Source organism: Melozone crissalis, unplaced genomic scaffold (assembly GCF_028551555.1).
Source record: "Melozone crissalis strain CALT ecotype California unplaced genomic scaffold, PUWL_Pcris_2 ptg000083l_1, whole genome shotgun sequence".
NCBI lineage: Eukaryota > Metazoa > Chordata > Aves > Passeriformes > Passerellidae > Melozone > Melozone crissalis.
Window position 1 is genome coordinate 1,342,245 of NW_026535860.1, and position 10,819 is coordinate 1,353,063.

The window sequence follows — 10,819 nt, forward strand, 5'->3', positions numbered from 1 at the left end:
TTTTAATTACAAGACTACATTTATTATCAAACTGTTAATACAGCACTACTAATCAATACATCAAAATACATATGGTAAATGTGAAAATGCCTGTATTTTATGATTGGCTTTTTGCAAATATTAAATGAACATTATATGTGTTGTGTTAGAAAGTAATGCTGTATTAATTCTCTTCAGTACCATGTTAAATATAGTTTTAGGTTATAAAAATTGTTAAAATAGAAACGATGCCATGTAGGATACTTTTTTTAAAGAAAGGACTTGCAGCGAGATAGCAGCCACAGGACACCTAAACCTTTCAGAGAAAAAGAATTTATTGCTCTCTTATCAGAAGAAACGAACTGCTTCCCGCCTCAAAGGCACTGTTAGGATTCAGAGGAAGAAGCTGACACTGACCAGAACCACAGAATCCTGTGTTTGAATGTAATTTATGCATCATCTATGAGGTGTATGAATATGCAATGGGCTATTGTTTTTAAGGGTTAATCTTCGTTAGCGGGGGTCCTTTTTCGGGCTCGTGCTGCCCAGAAAAAGGTACCCAGATGTCCGTAACTCTTTATATTTGTTGTCTCGTATTGTCCTAATTCAAATTGTCTAAATTATTATTACTCTAATTATATTACTATTTGTAGAACTATTTTATTGCTATTAAACTTTTAAAATTTTAAAAACAAGTGATTGCCGTTTTTCACACACCATAAGCACACATACCTTTGCTTAAAACAATGCTTGCTTATTTCGAATACAATACCTGCTTGTAAGCCTTAAAACACAACGCACTGAGCTCCATTCTTAAGCTTCAACTTTCCTAATATCTTGCTAAATAAACTTTCTGCAGCTTAGAGAGCTATTCAGACAAGCGTTAATATACAGGCCATTGTTCTATTTGCCCTTGCTTTTTCTACAGTTTAAACAATTTTTCTGCTGACCTATCTCATGGCTGCGCTCTACTCACAGTTCTGCTGTCTCTGAGGCCTGCCTTTTGCAGCTTTCCCAAACCCCTCTGATTTTATGGATTCCCACAGTAAATATCTGCATAGAGCCATACAATACGCACTTTTCACAACTCCGGAATCGGCAAGGTCCAAACCCCAGCAGAATCCCCCTCTTCCCCCCCCAAAAACCCTCCCGGAGCTGCCGCTTCCCCTCGGCGCTCACCTGCGGGACGCGGGGCAATGCGATGCTGCCGGGCCCAGCCGAGCTGCGGGCTCGCCGTGGAACCCCGCAATGCTCCTTGCCCTGCTGCTGCTCCTCCTCGGGCTGCTCCCTCCGTGCTGCTCCTGTTCCTGCTCCTCCCCTTCCCCTCTCCCTCCCCTTCCTCCCGCTCCAAGCCCGGATCCCCCTTTCGCACCCCCTCTGCCCCACAGCCGGAGCAGCGCCGGCTTTGGGGTGTTGGGGAAGATGAAACAGGAAAGCCTTACAAATATGATTGTCTGGCAAAAGATTTTGAGAATATGGAAACTATAAGCGAGATTGAAATGAAAGCAAGCTATGAGATCCCTTAGTTACTGAACAACGGGAAAACAATGGTGCGGCCGCTGAAAGTAATCCCCTTTTGATGGAACAATTCCCTCTGCTTGCAGGCAGGTCCCAGGGTCAGAGCAGCCCCTACTGAAGGGGTCCACGGAGGAGTTTTTAAGGTTTAAAATGTAGCACAGTATGGTAATGTAATGATTCTTATAGGTGGTATGAAAATGCTGTAGGATTTGTATCTTCTACTAGATTGGTTAGTGAGAATCAGAATATTCAACACAGAAGAAGATTTATTATATTGTAATGGGAACTTTGCTGTTTTAGCTCTTACCTCTCTTACTCTTGCTCTTACCTCTTGTCTCCTAGCTCTTGCCTTTGATGCTCTTACCCCTTTTACTCTCTTACGCTTTTACTCTCTTACCCTCTCATCCTCTCTCCCCCTCTCCTCTCTCGGGCCTGCTCCAGCTGTGGCTGCAGCTCCCAGCAGGGCCCTGCACCCAGGCCCTTTGCAATAAACCCTGTTATGTTTGCCCAATTATCCATAATAAAAAAAACCAAACAATATTTAAGGTAGCAGCAATTTTAATTGAATAGTTTAGAAAATATATAAATAAGGGATAATTTGGTTCAAATAATAGCGCATAAGCAAAAACAACCACGGGGTACGGAGGGCAGAGTTCAATGACCCTTGCCACTTCACGTACAAGCTTGCCAAGTGAAAGTCACCCCTTATATGCCATGTGTAAATGCCATCTCCTCCCATTTTCAGTTCATCATATCTCTATCTCCGCCCTCATTACCACCCTTATCACGCATGCGCCACCACTCGGTTTGGTGGTCACACAAGTCTTTGGGGGTCGTCACTGATGAAGGCTCTGTAGTCTTCTTCGTTGTCCTTTAATTCACCTTTGGGTTACACATGCGCACCAAGCCAGTACAATGTAAGCCAAGACTAACATATCACTGCATCTGCATATCAAGGCAATAAGTCCCTTATAATTAGCATTTTCTTGGACCCAACCAGGTTCTTGGTCATTTTTAGCAACTGTATCTTCAGCTTCTTTCCTGTGGTCCTTGAGAACATCTGCTGGGAAGGGGGGGTGGGTGGAGACCCTCCTTTCCCTCTCTTCTTTGGCATTACAACTTTTAGCTGTTAACTATTTTATTATTCTCAAATATTAATTACTGTATCAATATTGATTACTGTTTCAATTTTTATCAGCATGAATCACACCTATTTATCACAACCCCAAGTTCCACGACCTGGCTGCAGAGATCTCTCATCTCCATGTGTCCTGACTGTGCTACCCCCATCAATCCTACACTGGGACAGGGGGAGAAACCCCCAGAGCCCCCAGCGATGGGCAGGGGGCTCGGGGATTAAGATGTACTTGTAGTTTTCTTGTTATGTCTAGGCTCTGAAGCAGGGTTTGTCATTGTTGTGAAACCAAGATTTGTCAGGACCCAGGACATCCCTCTGGCTGTCCTGAGCAGCCCAGACCCCTGCCAGGGGGCTCAGAGACCCTGGCACAGAGCCCAGAATGCCCCTGTGGTTTTGATTATGACCCACGGAGCAAGTTACCAACCTTCTATGAAGATCAGCAAGCCACAACAGTTTAGGTAGCATATTAGTGAAGCTATTACGGGGTGAAAATGTAGATTTTGGGGTTTCTGGTATGGGGGTTCAGGGGGCAAGATGGAGGGAACTGTGTGTGTCCAGCTTTCTCCTTCTTCTTCTGCTGTGATGGTGGCACTTACCAATTGGTTTAGAGTAGAAGCTCACTGTCCAACATAGATGATAGGTATTGGAAAGTAATTGTAAACATTGTACACATAGTTTGTAGTATAAAGACATAACACTGCCCCGGGGGAGGCAGAATGCCTCAGACTGTCCTGCTGAGCTCACCTTGGCAGGGCAGGAGAAAATTTTTTACAGATAAGATAAATGAAACAACCTTGAGACTGAGAAATGAAGAGCCCCGACTCCTTCTTCAAGCGCCGGGCTGGGAAAAGAGACTTTGGAACTGTTCTCGGGGTCACTCTGACCAGCCAGAGACCCTGACAAAGATTAATCAAGGATTAATACAGAAATAGATGTTCTAATCTATCCTTGCACTTCTGCTGGTCCCTAGGAAGGCTGGTGGGTGATTTCTGTCTGTGTTCAAATATTTAAAGCAACAACAGATAGTCCCACACTTTATATTTCAGATAAACAATTTAATGGCATCTTAACATTGTTTTCACAATCTTATAATGTGCATATTTTACTCCTTGTGAAGCTGAAATCTTTTTAAATACAAGTAACTCTACTGAAATTTTAGAAGTTTCAAAACCATTTTAACATTCTGAAAACAAAACAGTCTAAAAAGACAGGTCTAACAGCCATTAAAATGCAGGAAAAAGCAAGAGGACTTCAGGTAAAAGAACATTCATTTAACAGCTACATTTCTTCCACTAAGTATTTATGTGTTAAGAAAAACAGAGCAAATGTAAAAGAACAGAAGTTTATAAAACCAGAGTTTATAATGCCAGAAACAGCTTTGAAACAACTTTCTATGTAGTTCTATTTATTTCAAAATTTAAAATTGGCTCATTTTTGTCCCAACATTTTGAAGTATTAAACACACTGAGCATGACAGAAAAAAGCAACAAATTCCTAACCCTGAGAGAAGAACAACCGTGCAAGCAATGCCAGGGCACTGGGCATTTCTGCATTTTAAGCAAAGAGCTTTACAGCATCTTTAATTTTCCTTTTCCTGTCCATTGTGGAGAGCACAGTCCAGCCCGCCTCGCGCATCCTCCTCATGGTTTTGAGTTTCAGAGCAGAGCCTGGAGATTTCACACTGCATGGAGCTGGGCTCTGGGAAGGAAAATAAAGCCATCCTTTCGTTTCTGTAAACAATCTGATTAACTGCTTGCTTTAATCTTAGGAAAGGCTAACATACCTTTTTTGGTGCTGTGGAATGTAACTGTGAAGCTTGTGGATAATCTTTGTACAGATTTTTAAATGTTTCTTCTTCCGAGACTATGCTCTATATGATTAAAAGTTGAAAGTTAAATTAAAAGTTACTTAGTCACACTATATTAAAATTACTTTTTCTTTCTGCCTAAGGATATTAAATTATGAAAAAGAAAAGTTGTCATTATGAGGCATAACAGTTCAATAAAAAGAATGTTAATTATGTACATACAACTACAATTCCAGAAAGAACCAATAAATTAAAAATATACATAAATATTGGCTGGAATGTGGAAGCCCAAACTCTTTATTTCCATTCTCGGCCCCAGCAGTGAGCACAAAGAGCTGCTCAGCCCACGATTTGTTCTCTGGCTCTTACCAGGAGGTCAGTGTGCTCAGAGCTGTCTGACTCAGTGTCCAGCTGCACAAGCATTTTCTGCTTTTTCCTGCTGCTCTGCTCTGCAGGCAGGTTTGTGCTTCTTCCACTCTGCATTTTATCCCTTGGAGGAGTCTTTATAACATATGTCTGGGAAAGAAAATGTTTCTATTTTTAGATTATATTTTATGGGGTAAGTATGGAATCTAAAGCCAAACTCAGGACCCAGTTTACAGTCTGAGTGTCCAAGAATTCACCTGAGAGAAATGGTGGAACTCTGATCTTTCCATCCAAAGATGGAGCAAAGACCCAAACAAAGTGGGGTGGAAATATCATTTTTTATATTATTTTTGTTGCCAAATGAGGAGAATGAAGGGGAAGCTATGGAAGAGCTGAGTTTCATGGCACATTGTATTTAAGTTCTCCATGCCTATCTGCAGAAATCGAGGTTATTCTGAACTGCAGCCACTACATTGGACTCTGATAAACATCAAAGAAAATGGGAACAAACAAAACTGCAGGAAAAGGCTTTCAAAGAAAGATTGGTAGCTACATCAAGATTGGTGTTTCTTAAAATAGTCTTTTCACTAGAAGTGAAACTGAGAAGCATTGAATGGTCCAGTGCAGTCCTTTTTTAGACAGAAAACATCAAAATGGTGCTGGATTCCATTGTTCCAATGTGAAAACCACAAGTGAACTCCTGACAGGGAAGAAGGGTCAGTTCTGCAGTCAGGAATACTTTGATACTTTGACCATTTTTACAGCTGTATCAGCTTTTTTCTCTTCCATAGAGGAAAAGTGCCTTTACAAATGGACACTTTTAAGACTAAGTAAATCAGTTCTAGAGACATAAAAAAATCAACAACTGAGCAAGAAAAATTACACACTGGGAGCCCTTCCAGAAACTGCTGTCTAATATCTCCATGGAATGGTGTGACCCTTTAAAATCCCTTCTTATCCCAGGGGGAAAAAAAAAATAATCTACAGAGAAGTAAGAAATACAGGCAGAAAAATGCAACAAGAAAAATTCACTGTTAGGAGTTACAAAACTTCAATGTTGGACTGCCCAAGGGGCTTCCTGTACTGAAGAAGACTTTTTTTTTTTTTTTTTTTTTAGGAATATAATTTGGAGAGTTTCTATTTTTTACATGAATAGATTCACTGCATAGATCTAAACAAGGTTTAGGAGTCCCAGGAACATCAATTTGTATTTTCTATAATTTAAAATTTTAAGTCTAAAGCATTCTACCGTCTTTTGTTGAATGGAAATAAATTATCATGGCACTTCAATTGATTCTACACATATAAATACTACCAAATTCTAAAAGCAATTAAAAAGTTAAAGTTACCTTGTGTTTCTTTTCACTTTCAGGAATCACACTGCCAGAGTGCTCTTTTACAAGATTCTCCTACAAAAGAGTTATGTGACAGCAAGGAAATATTGATTTGAATTCAGTTGTTAAAAATCTTCTTGGTCTAATTACAGAGCACAGTCTATAATCACAGACTGCTACAAAGTTCACATAAAAATATGACCGGGTTTGGTACAACCCCAGCATTCAAAAGTCACTGAAAAACCCCTTCAGTTTAGGGAACTTTTTTGCTTTAGCTAGTTAAAATTAACTAAAATAAAGGAGAGTTTTGTTTTGTTGTTTGTTTATTTATATGTAATCTATAATCACAGACTGTTACAAAGTTCACACAAATCTATGACCAGATTTAGCACAACCCCAGCATTCCAAAGTCACTGTTTTTCTGTTCAGTTTCATTTCTTACCCAACTCCTCCCACAGCACAAGCCCAGGCCACACCTCTCACCCCCACTGCTCAGGGAATAAAAAACTCCACCTTTTCTTCCATTTCTGCTCTCAGCTGTTCCTTAAGGGAGGACAGTTCCCTTTTCAAACATGACAGCTCATTTTCCTACAAACCGTTAAACAAAGGACAGGGTTAACTCTGCACAGCCCAGAAAAAGGAAAACAGTCCCAAGTGAGGCAGTAATTAACAGGGACACTCATTAGATACACAAGATAATTCTATTTGCTTTTCAGCCCTATACTTGAAGCTTTGCTTTAGCTTGTTTAACAAAGACTGAAGCACTGTAAGAAACCGGTACTTGATCAGAAGTGTTCAAGGTAATACCTTAAAACCCTTGGGAGAACAGGGGTGAGAGGGCACAATCTAAATATTGAAAACAAAAGTTTCCTATTCAAAGTGCGGAGTCAGAACACGACCCACTACCTGGAGGAGCAGACACAAACACACTGCCACTCCAATTTATTTTTAGAAACATTTGGAGTTTTTAGCGCCCAGAATAAGATCTGTTGCAGCAGGTTGGGTGGGACTGCTGCGGGTAAAAATTAAAAGCACACTGGAAGAGTTCCCAGAGAATGTCTCTGGTGGGAAAGACCCCAGAGCACAGCAGGAAAAAGAAACTCTCTAAGCAAATTGAAAAAAGATCTTTAGAAGTCACAAACTGACCGAAGATCACATCTTTTGTCTCTCTGTGCTGTCGGTGGGCAAGAGGGAGGGATTGGGAAAAAAGGTGTTTTAAGGGTTGCGTTTAATTATCATTACTCACTTTTAATTCTATTAATAATAATTTTTTTGCACTATTTAAGTTTGAATCTGCTTTACCCTCAAAGTGTTTTTCTCCTAATCGTTATCTCAACTCAGTCCTTGAATTTTTCTTTCCCCTCCTCTGCTCAACAATAGCAGAGAAAAATGAGTGAATGTTTTTTTGTGTGTGCCTGGCACTTAGCCAGTATAAAACCACTACACAAGGACATCAGCCCCTTCACTGAATTATTGACCATTGCAAAGTGCTCCTTACCAGTGCCCTTTCTGATGAGAACTGCTTTTGCTGTTTCATTTTATATACTTTTAACTCTGCATCTTTTTCTTCAACCATTTTATCATATTCATTCTGTGGTAAAAAAACCAAACCAACAACAAACTCAAAACATGTGACTAAATGTTGCAATATAGAGTTATCCAGTCTTAAAACATCATTTTTTCAAACCAGGCTCTTAAGATTCATAAAGAAAAGATTCATTGATGCTTCTGCAGAAACTGTAAAACAGGAAATGCTCAATTCAAGTATTATTTTGTGGACTGGCAGAGAGTGCTTTATTTCTGTGCAGCAATATGTGCTCAGCACTAAGAGCCAGCTGTGCCATCTTTATTAATGTAGCTGCTAAAGATATTGCAAAATGAGGAATACAAAGGTAAACTAAAATGTGTCAGGCTAAACTGCTGACAGTCACTAGGTAACCTCTGAGAAAGAGGCCAAACTGATACTGAAAAATATTGCATTCAGATGGTATCAAAGGAAGCCTGAATTGAAAAAAAAATCTAAAAATCCCAGAAGTTTAGATGAATGGAATGTATCTGCCCATAGGAATGTGTTCATATTCTTCAAATGAATTTGATTTTAGATGATGCAAAGTCCAGCATGTGTTCATCTTCCTTTTCCCAGACTCAGGCCTGTTTCTGCTTTGGAAAGGTCATTAACGTGGTGTCACAAATTATAAACATGGTATTGACATGGTATCACCCATTGCAAACTACAGCAAGCAGGAAAATCTCTGACCTTGTGCTTTTCCATCAGTGCCACCATCTCAGTTATCTTGTGCTGACATCTGGCATCAGTTTCTCTCTGTATCATTGCAGTTTCATCACAAAGCAACCTCATCTTTTCTACCTGTCAGTAATAAATTGCATTTCATTCATCAAGATAACAATATATTTCTTTTAAATCTCAATTTCTTCTTCCCCCTGTGGGTGCAAAGTTTGCAGTCCCACTTGGGCTTTATTTGCTTTTAAGATCCCTTTCAAATCCCTCATCTTTTCTGCAGATTGTTAAAATGGGCAAGATCAAAGGTACAGCCATGGCAGGCAAGCTCACTGCAAACCAAAAGGCCATTTCAAGCACTCTGCCCTAACATTTCTTAGCATTGCCATCAAAAAAGTGTGGGCGGAAAAATCCTAATATGGGAGAAGTTATAATCTAATTTAACTGGGCTGACTTTATACCAAGGGTGGAATTTCTTTAAACTATATCTTGAAAGAAGGAATTTTTAATGGAGTTCTCATTGTAAAAGACATATTCAAATATTTCAACCTAAGCACCTAATGTACTAAAGCTTTGCTCACAGGCATACAAAACAAGTTCCATTTATGTTGATAAGACTGAAATATGAGCAAGGACTCTGGATATTAAAGCTTCAGAACAACATTTTAAACTAAAAAAAATAAATTGCAGTAAAAATTAACACCTCTCACCTCTTCACGAAGTTTATTTTCATTTACTTTTCTTGTTTCTATGTCTTTTTGATAGATGTCAACTTCTTCCTTATGTTGCTTGTTCATATTTTCCATCTCTAACTGCAATTTATTCACCTTTGGAGAAAGCAGAATTGCTGCTGTTATTTGTTTAGGAATTACTATGTTGATTATTTTTTCTTACCTCTTATTTTTGAGCACAAACACTGTTACTTTTCAGGTATATGATTCAAGTGTTTCCTATTTAAAAGTTCAGGGTTTTTTTTAATAAAGAGTTGAACTTTGGCCTGAAGTGAGTTAGAAAATACTCAAAGGAACAATGGCAACAGCACAATGGGGAAGACTGCCCTAAGCAGTCACCCTAAATGCTGTGAATGCCTTGGAAAAAAAAACAAATGGAGATGGAGATTTTATTCCCTCTCTTGTAAATCTGTATCAGATTTTCACAGGTTTTATGGTACATTTTCTCCCAGCTGTGCATTTTCACTACAGTTTTTTCTTTTTAAGTTTTTCATATGAATATCCTCAAAAAAGTCCACTTTTCTTCAAGTGCATTACCCAAAGCTGGACACAATATTCCCATCAGAGGGATTGCCACTGAAGAACACATTTAAAGAACAGCCTAAAAAGAGTAATATGTTTATATATATATTTCTATTAAATGCTTTTCTGTTACAATGAGGTTGCTGAACCCTGTTCAGTCCACTATCAACAAAAGAAAACAAAAAGGGAACAGATTGGAAACATCATTAATTGCAATGTGAATCCATCTCTTAAATGTCCAATAGTCAGTGCCCAATGATTAAAAATGGAAGCATCTTCTAAAAACTATGAGCTCATTCCTGCAAAGTCTGGATCCTAGATCCATAAACCAGCTCAGAATGTATAACAAGTATTATCATTACCTACACTGGAAGTTAAAAACACTCACCTCATCTTCTACACGGTGTTATTTAAACCTACCTTCCCTTCATAAGTATTGCTTTTCTTGCTTTCTGCAGTAATTTTCTTTTTCAGCACCTTATTCTGTTGAAATAAAACAAAACAAGCACTGTACCTCAATAAGTTAATAGAATTATGTCATGGTTTAACTGCATCAAGATATTCCAGCTTTCATCAGGCAAATAACTCTTTGTTGTGCAGCTCAGGTTCCAGAACAATTCTTCAAACAAATGAATGTTCAGCTAATTTCTGTGATAATTACTGTTTCTTCACGACCTTAAGAAAGGCTCCTCCTGAGCAGCAGCAGGGAATAACAAATGAGGTGCAGAATGGAAATTAAAACTGAGATGCTGCTGACAGAAGGTGTCAAGATGTCATGACCAAAAATACAAGTTATTTATTTTTACAGTGAAGTTACTACAGTTTGTGCCAGTGCAGAATTCTTTTCTACTAGTGGTAACTGAGATACTCATACACGTACATAAATAACACTATGCACTAAATGAAAAAGAGTAGAAGTTTATTAAAGATATTATTTTTGTAATTGCTCTTTTCAAATTAAGGCTCATTTAACAAATCAAGTGATCCCTAAGATGACTCTCTAATTTGCTCAGGGTTAGGATAAGAAAAGAAAATGTATAAGTTACATAGGTGTATCTAAAGGCATCACAGCAGACAAAAACCTGCTGGAAAGGCAACCCAAAGTATAATGTGTTTATGTATTTGTGACATTTAAAATCTCTACACACCTCCTGCTGCAACTCTTCAATGCATTTGGTTTTATTT

At 38.8% G+C, this 10,819-nt stretch overlaps 1 long non-coding RNA gene across 1 annotated transcript; it reads right to left on the reverse strand.

Annotated features, from left to right (window-relative positions):
- Positions 1-7,665: 7,665 nt before the first annotated feature.
- Positions 7,666-9,172, reverse strand: LOC128946697 (uncharacterized). The gene is made up of 3 exons (XR_008483989.1): positions 9,092-9,172; positions 8,400-8,510; positions 7,666-7,733 (listed from the first exon to the last, which is right to left on the reverse strand). It is a non-coding gene; the product is annotated as an uncharacterized LOC128946697 (long non-coding RNA).
- Positions 9,173-10,819: the final 1,647 nt, after the last annotated feature.